General features: G+C 33.0%; 1 protein-coding gene across 5 annotated transcripts in view; it reads right to left on the reverse strand.

The window, feature by feature from the left end:
- The window catches only part of Mctp (multiple C2 domain and transmembrane region protein), a 312273-nt gene that overhangs the window by 180776 nt on the left and 116548 nt on the right, over positions 1 to 14949 (reverse strand). The gene's annotated exons all lie outside the window — the stretch shown is intronic.

Raw genomic sequence — 14949 nt, forward strand, 5'->3', positions numbered from 1 at the left:
CTCCATCATTTTCTATGCACCATTATTGGCGACTGCCTTATTTCCCTCCATCCTAGCTGCAATTCGAACCTGCCCGGAAAAGGATTGTTCGCGATTATTCGTGGTAATCCAGAGACGGGCAAATAACTTGTAAGAATTATGCAATAGGGTAGAATACAGTAGAGCAGTGGTATTCAAACTATTGGTCGCAACTCTATATGGGTCATGAAAATTTATAGTGGGGTCGCAAGGTTGATAAAAATCCTAAAAAGAGTAAACTGATTATATATAACTAAGGTTCGACCCTCTGACTGGGTCGCGAAATTATTTTTGGGGGTCGCTTGCATTTTATGAGGTCGCACTGAATACCACTGGAGTAGAGTATAAGCGTAAAATTGTAATCGAATATCATTACAAACAGAACTATCAAAATAAAAATTAGGATATAACACAGGACATATTGCATTGTATATAGAAGCGTGCGTTTACACCAGTTTAAAAATATGTACACCCGACTGTGGAAGCTAGTACTGTCACACAGTAAAATACCACTTAATTGAAGAAAAATAAACTGAGTCAATAAACTAAAGAACGAAGCATTCCGAATAATTTAAAAGTCATTTACTTTTAAATGACGTTTTTTATTTTCTTATTAAATCAAACATTTTTATAATGTAAATCAGTGACCAATGTTATTTTAAGGACAAAAATAAAGGTCTTTGAAATTCGTTCTGGAAATGACATTCGAATACCTTCGATCGTTGAAGAACTATGTCAAATAAATTTTAAGCTGTACTAAGATTCTTCTGAAAGTTTACAACGTTCAAAAAACGGAAACATCAGCGATTAAAATATATCGTAAATTTTTTTTGCAGTGCATTTCAAACGAAATTTAACCATTGTCTAAGGCAGGAGGATTTTTTTTCCTTTGTTTTTGTCATTCGTTACGACAAAGAAAAAGTCATCAAGAGTGCTTATCTGAATTTTGATACAAAAATAATTACCATTTGTTTTTTGAAATTACAGCTGCTTTAATTCATACGACTTTTACAAAATACTCCTTACAATAAAAATTTGGAAGTTAATATCGTTCTAAATGTATGCAAAAACAATTTTCTAAAGTGATGAGTGAAAAATAATAAACCATCCCCATTTTTAAAGAAATGCATATTTGGCCATGAGTTATCTGAAATTCCTTCAACAGTTAGCAATCAACTTAAAGCAACAGTTAGCTTCAACAATAAACATAACTCAACTATATTTGTTTTCTCTTGTGAATTCAGAAAAGGTCACTTCAGGAAATCGCATAAAAATACTGTCGTTTCGGACCCAGCCACGACGCGTTGACAGCATTACCTTTCTAGACAACACTATGAAGGAGAACTGAATTCGAGACATCGACCCTTTTCAAAATCAAGCTATCTGAAGGGCGTCAGCTGTGTTATAAAAAATTTCGTTTTCGGCTATAGGTCAGATTTGAAATCTCAGTGGATGTGTGTTTGCAATATCAATGAAGATGATTTTTTTTTACTTCCAAATGAACGATCTATCAGACTGTGCACTGCATGTTTTGCACAGAGATTGAGAAAGTTTTTGTGCAGTACAAGCAGTTACGCCATTTACTAGAGCATGAGCAGTTTTTTGTGCTTAACCTTTAGAACTTTATAAAAGCCTATGTTACATTTCGATGCTTTCAATGATAATAAATGTTAGAAAGAATACTTCTGGAAGAGGCATAATTCCTTCAAGAAGAATTTTAAATGTATCGCAGGAGTGAACGTGTTATTGTTTCCACGAAACAATTTTCGTCGGTTTCTTTGAAGTTATTGCTAACTGATGAAGAATTTTAAACGTATCGCAGGAGTGAACGTGTTATTGTTTCCACGAAACAATTTTCGTCGGTTTCTTTGAAGTTATTGCTAACTGATGAAGAATTTTAAACGTATCGCAGGAGTGAACGTGTTATTGTTTCCACGAAACAATTTTTGTCGGTTTCTTTGAAGTTATTGCTAACTGATGAAGCCGAAGAACTTTTACTTTCGTATTGTAAACGTGATGTCAATTAATCAAAGACGTCATTTAATATGTAATTAATATTTATAATCTGAATATTTTGTACCCTTTTTGTGACAAATAGAACACCCTTCTAATACCTAAATGACCAGCAGAATACAAAATTTACGATTGCACTTTTTCAGTACTTAAAAATCTTGTGGTAATGATAAAAATTTTATAATAACATGCAACGTGGAATCTCTACTTTGTATTTGATTTTTTCTACTCAACAGGCTGCCTCTCTTTCAAACACCAGGCAGCTTTTAATATTTTGATATCTTCTTATTTGTACCACTTAACGTTTAAGAAAGTGCAATAAATGACGCCAGAGGTTTCAAAGGTAGTTTTTTAACCAATTTTAATTCCGTTTCACAGTAAAAATTTAGTTTTATCTTTTAGGAACAATGGGAAATGGGTGTTATTTCACTCATTTATTTAATAGTAAAATTTCCTCTGGTATGATGATCTGCGCTATGAAATCTTCAGAATACAAAATTCCGTCTTCCAAATGAGAAAACTGAATTTTACTTATTAGATTAAAGCAAAGCATTCAAGTGCTATTTCACTAAAGGGAGACTTTCATGGAGGAATTTGAGGTAAATAGTTCGTACTGACATTCTAAGTGGGAAAACAACGAAAACTCTCATGCAGAGTAAATCCAGAATCAGAGCGTATTTTGAAGAAAAAAAATTCTTTTTTAAATTTCATTTGATAGACGTACTAAACATTTAAATATTAATAATGTGCATAAAAGTTATGAGTGTAATTTTGAACAGCTTTCCTTGTTCTTTGAAAACACATGCTCGGGGAGAATGAAGTACCATTTTGGTGACTCATTCTCCCCAAGCCTATTTTATGCAGGAATGCACAATGGTGTATTGAGAATACGGCAAAGCACACTAGGGCTATCTGGCAAAGGGGAGGGATACCTTCGTGGAGGACTTTCTAAGGGGAACTGGCTCGTATACACGTTACACATGGGGAAAACCAAGAAAACGCCCATGCAGCCAGCCCGTTCGCGGGATTCGAACCTCGGACCGAACTACCAGTGTTCAGCGATTTTACCGCTCGGCCGCTGGTGGGCTGCACAACAATGTGTGTGTGTATTTTAATTACGGCAAAGCACACTAGGGCTATCTGCCTAAGGGGAGGGATGCCTTTCGTGGAGGACTTTCTAAGGGGAACTGGCTCGTATACACGTTACACATGGGGAAAACCAAGAAAACGCCCATGCAGCCAGCCCGTTCGCGGGATTCGAACCTCGGACCGAACTACCAGTGTTCAGCGACTTTACCGCTCGGCCGCTGGTGGGCCTTGCACAACAATGTCTTTTCGAGTATGATTCACTATGTTAGGTTAATTATGCCGAAGCCCCTTGAACAGCTGGCCTTAGCAAGAGCTTTGTGGAAGAGTTTTTAACATGATTCATTTTACTATAAGGAAATCAGCCTTTACATATTCAGGAACCAAACCGTGGGCGAAATTACCGGTACTTAACGATTTTAGCCATTGGGAGCCCTCACCGTACTATATACGGTGCAAAACGACCACAACCGATAGAGATAATCTTTTTGTTTTGGAGACTGCTATATTTAACCAAAATACTATTAAACCTACATAGATTAATAATGATTTATGTGAAAAACATGGACATATGGAATCATGCAAAGACAATAACAAAATTTAGAATATAAACGTTCTCTTCCTTAAAATATTTTAAAGGAATTCCAAGAATCTGAAGGAGAATTTTCTTTACGAAAAACAAAGAAAAGCTGCAAATAGTGCTCTAAAAGACTTTGGAATATCCATCTCATAATCGCGCCTTCAGCGCACACGTTCTGTAGACCTTTTTTCGAATATTTTCAACACACAGACCTGACGTGGAATGATAATAAAGGCTTTCTCTAACCTTATAAAACAAGTCACGAACTTGACCGAAAATTATCCCTTAGAAGCTTTAAATGCGCTCAGCAACATTGCTACGATAGTTGAAATTTTTAGGATAATGCTATGGTATACGCAGACAATAAAGGCAAAAGTAAATAACTAGTCAAGAATTTATTGGCGTTAGAAACCTCTATTTAGAGCCGTTGCATTATGGTGTCATTGCACAAGACATAAACCTTTGGTTCACCTCTTCTCACTAATAGCTTAGTATTATTTATATGCCCTGAAAACGATTAGTACAAGCTTTAAAGTTTTTACACTTTCTTTTTATAATTACAACTGTTTAATAACAGTTCTTTAACAGCAATAAACGCTCTTCTTAATAAATTAGATATTTTTTAACAGTAGAAACGTTTTCAAGTAAGCTTTTCTTTTTGAATCGTTACTTTCGCTACATTTTTTTACCGAGAATTTGTCACTCACAAGTTGACAAGTCTTACCACTACGCGAAACTCTCATGATCATCCACATGGTCTGCAGAAAGCGAGTTTCCACTATGTCACTGTTCACTGTGCCGCTTGCGATCTTCATCTTTCAGATTACAACTATACTACTAGAAAAAGTGATACATGCATTTATAATACTAATAATTTAAACTTTTATATTTTAATGATCTGCCTAATTGACATAATTTTAAATTAATTTAATTCGTGATATATCTAACTAATAATTTTCATAAACATTTGCGTCATTACATTAATCAATAAAAATGTTTTTAAATACTACAAGTTACATACCTCGGTACGCAATATGCATTATTTTTCTGGCTCATGTAGTACGTAAACAGGCAATTTTTTAGCATTAAAGTACATAGTATACGGCTATGAAATATCTTTTATTTACGGTTATGATGCAAATATTTATAAGAATTATCATTTAAATAAATATATGTTATCAAATATATGTTGTTAAAATAAAAGTTATCGAAAATTAGGTATATTTCTAAATCACCAAGTCTGCTGCGTTAGTAAGTAAGTAATGCCTGGCTAAAACTTTAAAACCAAGGCTTTTACGTTCAGAGAATGGCAACAGCTCTCAGATGCGAAAATTGTTGAGGCTGCGTTGATGATGAATTTTGAACTCTTCAGTTTGATCAGCCACTTATCGTTACACGAGTATGATAAATTAAGCCAATTTTTATATCTTATTTCACGATGAGGGTAATTCTGCACACGTAATCAGTTTCTTTTCTTACCGTGAAAAACTCATCTTTTCGTCCAGGCTAATGGAGGTTGTGGAGATATTTGAACGAAAATTTTTCGTTCACAGTGATCGATTTAATAAAGAATTTAGTATACTCTGAGAATAAAGCTGACCAACTTTAGTTACTTGTACGATTTTTGCCATATTCACTTAGTTTTTATCAGCTGTCTTCTTGAAATTTTATCTTTAATCCAATTTGTTTCTGAAAATTTATACAGTTGCATTTAGTGCGATTGTTTTTCCTTTCATTTGTTCTTTTTTCCATAAAAATGTGTTACAATTAGAACCTTTCTATTATATTGCTTACTGTATTAATCCATCTATTTGAAAATATATACACTACAAAAAGTGCACTGAAGCCCATCTCAGATTCGACTAGCTGTCCGGAATTTATAAAATTCACACACACTCATCTGATGATATCTGGCTGTTGATCCGAGTATTATTGCTCCGTGGAAAAAGCGATACAGTCTCCCTTGAAATGTATGCACTTTTTCTGTATAAACCGTTCTCGATCTAAACTTAATGTTTAGCCAGTTTTAAACTTGCTATTGATAGCCTTTTCTTCCGTATATTCCAAAGCACTCTTAAGTTCAAAAGAAAACAACTGACTGACTGATTGAGTATAACGGCATAATTCCCGAGGTCATGTCCTTAACCTCAAAAGAGGATTCTAAACTCTCCGCCCCTCTCTGCATTAATGTCTTCCATCAAAAAATCAATACTCTGCCGATACAAGAGCCATTCACAGAGCCAATAAAAAGAACAGGCAGATGTTCCGCGGTTTTAAATGTTCAATCTCTCACGCTTTCAGGAGAGTTTAAATGGATGGCTGGAGGTATCACCGAAGGGAGAAGAAAAAGTGCCAAAATGAGACACGATTCTTGGGATGGAAGGCGAGTTTTAATGACACTGAAGTGTCTCGAAACCAAATGATGTTCAAGGAGATTAAGGTAAGTGCTTGAAAGGAAAAGAATGAAATAAGAGTAAGCTGAAGACTGAGTCGAATTCAAAGTGTAGCATTCTGAATTAAATTGCGATGAAATAATAAGATTTATTTATTTTACAAAATTCTTTTATTTTTTCAAGTAGGAGTTGGGGGATCTAGCCTTAAAAAATGTCGAAGATCATCCGAAATGATAAAAACGAAAGTCTGCACAACGAAAATATCGATTTGAATATATGCTAAGAATGGAGAGATTCGAGTTACTCCCGTGTATAAAATTTAAGTTTAATAGCCTGTTTTACACATTTGTCAACAAATTACGTAAATAAGAAAAGAGCAAATACAAAATTTCAGAATACAATACACAAATAAATATACGATCGCATATATGCATGAACACGTAAAGGAAAAATCATGTTATGTCTTAACATTAATAATGGCCAGTTGGTGTCCCTAGACAAAGTTATCAAAATCTGTTATTATTGACCGAACTTTTCGAAGTTGTGTAATCATGATCAGATATAGGTCCTTTCAGGAAACAATTCTGCTCCTGAAGGAGAACAAGCAATAAAATAGTATATGAGCTTGAAATGTAAGGAAACTTTGAAACTCAGTAACAACAAAAAGGAAGGAGAGATCACAGCACATGTCGTAGCAGCAGCATTTGTAGAAACAAAGAAAATTTAGAACATATTTTTTTACAACCCCGTAAAGTTTACATAATTTTAGAGGTAACGGCGAGGATGCAGTTTCTATTTTCGTATAAGCTAGGTAGCCTGGAGGAAGGATTTTTTTTCATCAAGTATTAAAAAATGAGAATTTCTTCACCCGAAGGAGAGAATACTAGAAATTTTACTTATTCTGATATCAAATGGCTTGCTTTACTTATTCTGATATCAAATGGCAATGCAAGAATAATCATCTGGTCACTACCAGGTTTAATAACTTGCATACATATCGTTACGAATTCTGTATAGTGTAACATGCAAGGCCTCAAGAAATTCTAAGCTTTTCCCGAAAAATAAGACTACAGGGGTAAATCTATTAAACATTGAGATAAATGACTAATCTCGTTAAATCGGCGAGATGTCGCCAAGCTGGCGATGGTTTTGGTGAAATTTTTTATCGCCAAATAAGACAAGTTGGCGATCGTCAAAAATCGCCAACTTGGAGGTCATTTGCCGACATTTGGGTCCAGTCCCTGTATAACTGTAACTGATACTGTAACTGAATAACTAACTGATCCGTATATGTAACTAACATTATCCAGCCCTACTATGTAACTTTAACCGTATATGCCTTCCGGTAACTTTCAGAAATAGAAGGTATTCTAAATTCCTATAGCTTAAGGGGAAAAACTATAAAAGACCGGAGTTCAGTTCAAAGTTGACTTGAAAGGTTTCCGTTCGAGCTTCGCTCTTTAGAGGCGCTTTGTACTGAATTGTGTTTAATATTCTTAAGGTAAGAAGTGGTAAATACTGATTCTGCTCTGCCATACTGTGATGAGCTGTACAAGTACTTTTTTTGAAAGTTCCAGAAATGTAAAGTGTTCCTTATCAAGCTATTACCCGCTCTTTGTGCATTCAGACCATTACGAATCCATGTGCACGCAAAAATAATCATTGAATTATTTTGAAGAAGCTTAAACTTCTGGATTGGCATAGAGATTCAGCCAAGAGCCATTTTTAGTTAAGAGTGCCAAACATATGATGATATCTTTGAATCTCCGAGACAAAACAGGTGGAATAAAAAAAAGGCATACATTTCAAGTGATTAATATAGGTTCAATATGCAAGAATTGAGCAAAGATTTTGCATTGATATTTAATGCGATGGTTAGAAACTAAATGCAATTTCCGGTTTTCGTAACAGTGGAATTTTTCCATCTGATATTCAATAGGCATATTATAAAATCAGTAAATCGAAAAAACAAAACAAAAAAAAAAAAAAAAAAAAAAAAAAAAAAGGCTGAGATGAAATGAAAGAAAAAGAGCTGAGCAGCAGCAAGGTAATTTCTGTGAAAGAATATTTCAGCTTAAATTAAAGCAAGGAAGACTAAAGATCATTTTAAACAAGACTGAAAACACCTAAAGCAGGTTCAACAAGTAAAAACAAGTGTAAGCTAAATAAAGAAGAATCGAGACAGAAATGTTAACCGAAAAATCATTAGGATGCTGTTAATTTTTCTCAGCAAGTCGGACCTCTCAATTACGCGCTGAGTGTGCTGACCACTACACTACGACGGCACGCTAAGAAAGCGGGAGAAATACCTTATAAAGTGAAAAATAGCAGATCTGAATTGAAGATTTTGCATGAAATTACTATTAGACTATTAGATGATCTTGAAAATAGTCAAGATACTGTCTTCAGACAATAGCTCGGTAGCCTAACTTAAAGATTCAGAAATTTTGAAAAGATTCACCTTAAGACGTTCTAACGTTCAACACTATATATTTCGCTTAGAGAAATTTTGACTAGCTCACCTAAGCATTACCGTCTGAGCTAAAACTAAAATTTAGGCTATTAAATATTCTCGGATTTTATCAATATACAAAAGACTGGAATAGATTGTTTCTTTAATTTTCTACGTTTCATTGTTACGATAAAAATACTATTTTATTTAATGGCAGCAGTGTGATTTTACTGAAATTATAAACTTCTATAATAACGACATTAAAAAAATATTTTGCTTTTGCGTCAATGTTACCACACCATATTGAGCTTGCAAACTATTGACATAAAATATAACATCTATCTTTCATGCGGCTTGGTAAATTATTAGTTCCATTGTCCTTCCATTAGACGTGATATAAAACCTTTAATTTATGTTTAAAATTAAAAATAATGTTTAATAAAGGCCGATTTAAATGCAATAAATTCACTTTTAAATAACTTAACCTTTTAATTATTAATACCAAGTTCACAACAGAGAAACGAGAAAGAAAACCATGGATTACAAATTCCCATTTTTAGAAATGTTTATAAATTTTCATTTTGTAGAAATGAATGTTTTCTTAAAAAGACCTTCAGTAGAATAAAAAAAAACCCAATAATCCAAACTTTCATCGCAGAAGGTTAACAAAAATTTTAATTTCGTGTATTATGCTAAACATTATATGACTAAAATTATTTTAACTTCATATTAAATATGATTAGCTATAGCATCTCTTATCTGATTCATTTTTAATTCCTTGTACGAAGTAAAGGAAGTATTGTAATCACGAAAAATTTTGGTTATCATATTTCAGCGAAAATGTCCATTTTGACTGCTATCGAAAATGCAATTTAACGATGTTTATGTTTTTGCGTGATGGCTTTACCTAAGGACAGAATAAAGGACTCTTTTTATACAGCTTTTAAAAACTTTTTTTTTTTTTTTTTTTTTTTTTTTTTTTTTGTTGTTGTTGTTATGTTATTTGTCATAAGTACGAAGAAAACGACGCTTGATAATAAAGCTAAAAAAGAAAAAAAATGAATAGCATGAGTGAGTGCAAAAGTAGAGTGGTAGATTATGAGCTGAGCGAAAGTGCAGAAAATATAATAATGAACCTTTTTAGGCGACCATTAAAATTTCAAAGCATTTAAGACTTATTCTTTAATTAAACATTTAGTTTGGTTTCTGTGTCTGTTTCGGTCAAACTATGAAAATAATTTTCTCCCCATTTCTACAGAATTGATTTTCTATGAATTTTGCAGTCGTATACATTTGCGATTACAATACAATATTACAGCGATCTATTTTTCAAGTTTCGGTAGAGGCATTTTTATCAATATTGAAGTGATGATTGACAGATCTTTTGCACATATCCTTAAATCGGAAAATACGCAATTTTCCCAATGAAATATATTCAAAATCCCTAATTTACCGAATTGTGGTCATTTTAATTTTCGATAATGATTGACGGGCAGCTAATATTGATGGCCGTTCACAAAGATTATGGGATTATTCAGAATGATGGACTTTTAAATAAAAAATGCGTACACCACATGACTTCCTTGTACGGAATATTAAACTATACCCATTTTTCCTGCATTTAATTTAAACTTAATGAATTGAATTAAATCTACTTCGTCGATAGCGCATAAACCACAATAGAATAAATGAGATTTTTAAAATTCACTATATTTACTTACCATAGCGATATTCTGGCGCTAGGTTCACTTAACAGTGTTACATCTCATTCATTTTATAATTCAGAATGCACAGAAATTATATCATCTGAAGAATTATCAAATTGTTGCCACATGTTCTATTCAAATACTATACTAAATCTAAAACGATGTATAAAAGAAAGTAAACAAATTAAAAATAAACAGTTCTTCACAGACGATTCAGCGCTGCTTAACCTAATTCGGATGCGCTACTCGTACGCATTCTCCTTTGCCCGAAACAGACTGGCAACGGAATTTTCTGTTAATATGAAACATTTATTTCCTCGAATTTTATTAGAGATATATTTCTTATTCAATTAATTCATTTATCACTTCACAGCAAGGCAAAATAAATAAAAATATAAACTCAAAATATCTTCATTAAAAATTAAAAGATATAGAAAAACATAAAACACCAAATACAGTTAAAAAACATTTTTTTTTAATTACAATTAAAATTACAGTTTCCACGCAAAAACAAGCCATTCGGCCAGCGGGCAAGAAGGCAAATTTTTCTGTGCACAAAACAGAAAGTTTTTGATATAACTTGACAAAAAGACACTGAAGGCGTAGAAAACGTTTCATTTGGTTTGGTTTATTGGATTACGGCAAAGCACTCGAGGGCTATCTGACTTAAGAGAGGGATGCCTTCGTGGAGGACTTTTAAGGGAAACTGGCTCGTATACACGTTACACATGGGGAAAACCACGAAAACACCCATGCAGCCAGCCCGTTCGCGGGATTCGAACCTCGGACCGAACTACCAGTGTTCAGCGACGTTACCCCTCGGCCGCTGGTGGGCTTCTCATAATAAACATTATATAATATTGCTCCTGGTGAGCCGCGTAGAAAACGATTTAATTTGTTGTGGACGCTATGCTGAATCAATATATGGGATAATTTAATAACTTAAACGATAATTTTCCAATGGATTAAGCATGATTTAATTCGCAATAATAAAAGAAGACGTTACTTTGTTGTTTCGAAGCTTAGTTTCTCTAGATTGGCAACAAATCCACTGTTCTGCTAAGTTTCAAATGTGAACAAATATGGCTGCTATGCAAAAGAAATTAAGCTTAGCCGCACTTAAAAAACTTTTAAATTGTTGATAATTCTGCAACTATAACATGCAGATTAACTAAAGGCACAAAAACCTTAACCGGAAGATAAGAGCAACATAACTCATTCATTTTTAAGGCAAAAAATGTACAATTTACCAACATATAAGATTAATGAAACTGAGCTCACGCATCACAGAGTGGATATATATATATATATATGTGTGGGCGGGAATCATGAACACCCAATGCTGAATTAGAAAACCAGGATTATGACGTCATCAGTATAGCTCAGCGCGAATCATCCCAGACAGAGTCAGATGGATTCCAGATGTAGATACGAGCAGACGGCTCGTATGCCTTCAAGAGTTTGAGAAGACAGACGGTCTTCTTACGTCTAGCTGAAGTCTTTTGATGTTTCGCCTTTAGCTGTGATGACTTTAGATGATCATACTATTTAAACTAGCTGTGTACTAATTTATTCCATCAACGCCGGAGGAACTAACTCTGTGTGAAGGACTGTCTGTGATTGCGCATCATTACATGAACAATTCAACATTTAATCTTTACTTAATTCATCATTATTACTCTTTATTTCTTATCTTTAAATAAAATCATATTTAAAAATCGTACGATGCTGCTCTCTGATCTGATTTGAAAAAGAACTCTACATATATATGATTGATTATATTACCTCCTAATATTAATTTTAGTAGAAGTATCTAAAAAGAGTGAACCCATAGCTAGTAAGTTGAATTCCGAAAAATCGTTTTAAAGTAACTTGAATGTAAATTGTTAAAAATGTTTTACGAGGACTTGAATTAAATGAATAACAAAATTTCAATTGGAAAAAGAAATTAAATTAAAAGCAAGTAATCATTGCCACTGATCGGAAATTAGTTGACTTTTCAAGGGGAACAAAACAACTTTACAATCATACAACATTATATATATATATTGCACATCTACATGTTATAGCAGTCCCACATACAAAATTTCAACGTTCTGAGGCTATTCGTTTTTGAGTTATACGAAACACATATACATACGTATAGAAACCACGAAACAAATCTCTTCTTAATCCATTTTAAATCAGTTTTATAATTCATTTTGGGAAAAAGAGTTCTTTATTGTGTCCTTACGTACAGATATCACGCAAAAGCATCGTTAAATTGCATTTGATAGCAGCCAAAATAGATATTTTCGTTAAAGTATGGTACCCGGAATGTTTCGTTATTACAATACTTCCTTTACTTCGTACAAAGAAGCAAAAATGTAAGTAAAAAATTCATATGTATTGTAAACTTACTACTTTAAATAAATGTAAACTTACACTATATCTTAGAGCAGGAGATCTTGGAAAGAAAAGTGATGTACGTAATTAAATCCTTTAAAGTTTTTTCTACATCCAGTTTAATAAAAAAGTTCCAAAAATCTCAAATAAGCTACGAAAGATAACTTGTTATAATGTGCGAGTCGACTTCCGCTACAGATTTATAAACATCGGAAGATTCTGATCCAGTTCTATATTGAGTTTCCGCAGCAACAAAAGATATCCGGGCACAACATGCATTTATCATTTCAATCGGATATTGCCTTCCTAGGATAGAACGTTCGTTTACTTTCATTTTATTTTTACTTTCCGGTTCCAAGTATTTCGTAAGTCATTTCGATGTTATGGAGGCAATTACAATAGCTAAAAGAAAATTGTGCAGCCGAATTTTATAAAAAAAAACTCTTCCTAGTAAGACATAATTTAAGATGAATGCCAATCTGTAAGAAACGGAAAAGTTTCATTACGTAAAGATAAGCTTTTCTCTTGTCCGTTTTCAGTTATTTATGATACATTTTAAAGTCGAGAATTTAAAGAATTATTTGCTAAATGTATTCTTACATAGTGACTGTATGTAGCGTGACTCACATTTGTTTCTGGAACCTTGTGTTTTTCAGTCTTATTTGCAAATATCACTGACTTAAATATACTAGCAAAATCACTTTTTTCTGACATATCCGTTTTTTTATTATTATTACGAGTTGCGTCATTCGGCACCTTGGAGTACGTTTTAGGGGAAACTAACTCGTATCCACGACACACAAGGGGGAAATCACGAAGATGCCTATTTCGCCAGCTCGTTCGCCGGGACTCGAACGCCCGATACAACTACTATTGTTCAGAGGCTTTTATCGCTCGTCCGTTAGTGTGCCTCTCATATACTATTGATCATCTACTTTTAAATCTTGTTTTGAAAAGAGTTAATTCAAAATGTTTATGGTTAAAATCTTAATTTATTCGAAAAGTTCTGAAAATGAACTCGCCTATGAATTGGGACACTTTAAATAAACAGTTTATATTTATCCCCCCCCCACGGAAAAAAAAACACGAAAATAATGAGACAATCAATATTTTGTTAGATATCTTTTAGCTAAAATTACACTTTTCATGGATTCAGTAATTTGTTTTTGTGTAGGAATACTCTATTTTGCACTGTTTAGTAGAGCTTTGGAAGAAATTTTACGCTTCCATATTCTTTCTCCAATTTACTCCATGTATGTTCCATAGGGTTTAAGTCAGAATAAGAGGGAGAAGTTTTGATAACTTCAGGACAATTGTATAATAACTAAAAGTAAACATTTAGGGGTATATGTTTAGGATCGTTGTTTTAGATAGCATTCGAACGTGATTTGCATAGCAAGTTTTCTCGAAGAAGCTTTTAAGTTTTCACTAAGAATATTTTAATATTTATATCAATCCATATTAATTTTGATAAATATTAAACTTCTTACTCCAAAAGCAGCGAAACATCCTTCAAATCATTCTGCTTTCATCCCTTGCTTAACAGTAGGCAATAGGTTTTTCAAATTCAATTCTTAATTCGGATTTTGCCATTTATTAATTCGACTATCAGCCCCAATTATACATTAAATTTTGACTTCTCTGAAAATATAATATTGTTTCAATATCATAAAACTTTGCTGATCATGCATTTTGCGAACGCTAGGCGTATTTTACTTGTTTTCTTATTGACGAAGAATTTTCTTCTTTTTCTTGATCGCTCCATTGCATCCATATGCTTTAAATATACTTCTAAACGCTTCAGATCTAAATTTTATTGAAAACCTTTTTTCTAAATCTTTGGATGTTGTTTGATTTTGCGTAGAATAAATCCGCGATTCGTTGTTCTTAGCTTAGAATGTATTCCAGATCCCAGAGCATTTTAAAGTTCCACGCAGTTTACATCTTTTTTTCACATCAAAAGTAGTTAAATGCTTTACATCAAGGATTTCTTTTAATATTTCGAATACCGTTGCTATATTTGAAAAAGAAGAATTAATAATTTATCACAGAGTTTGTCGTTAATTTGCAGTGTCTTGCCATGCTTACTTCAAATATAAATTTATAAATACAGACGATAATTTTTGTGACGTATTTTCATTTAAAAGCAAAAAATATAGCGAAAAACAATGCCTACCATACATAAAAAATTTGGAGTATCCGAATTATTATGTGAGTTACTGATTAACAATTTCGAAGCAAATTATTTTATTACAAGAAATATTTTGATGATATTTACTTTACAACAAGAAAGACTTGAAATAAAAATTAAAAAAA

Source organism: Stegodyphus dumicola, chromosome 7 (genome assembly GCF_044657685.1).
Source record: "Stegodyphus dumicola isolate Sdum_Otavi_A_Nest chromosome 7, ASM4465768v1".
NCBI lineage: Eukaryota > Metazoa > Arthropoda > Arachnida > Araneae > Eresidae > Stegodyphus > Stegodyphus dumicola.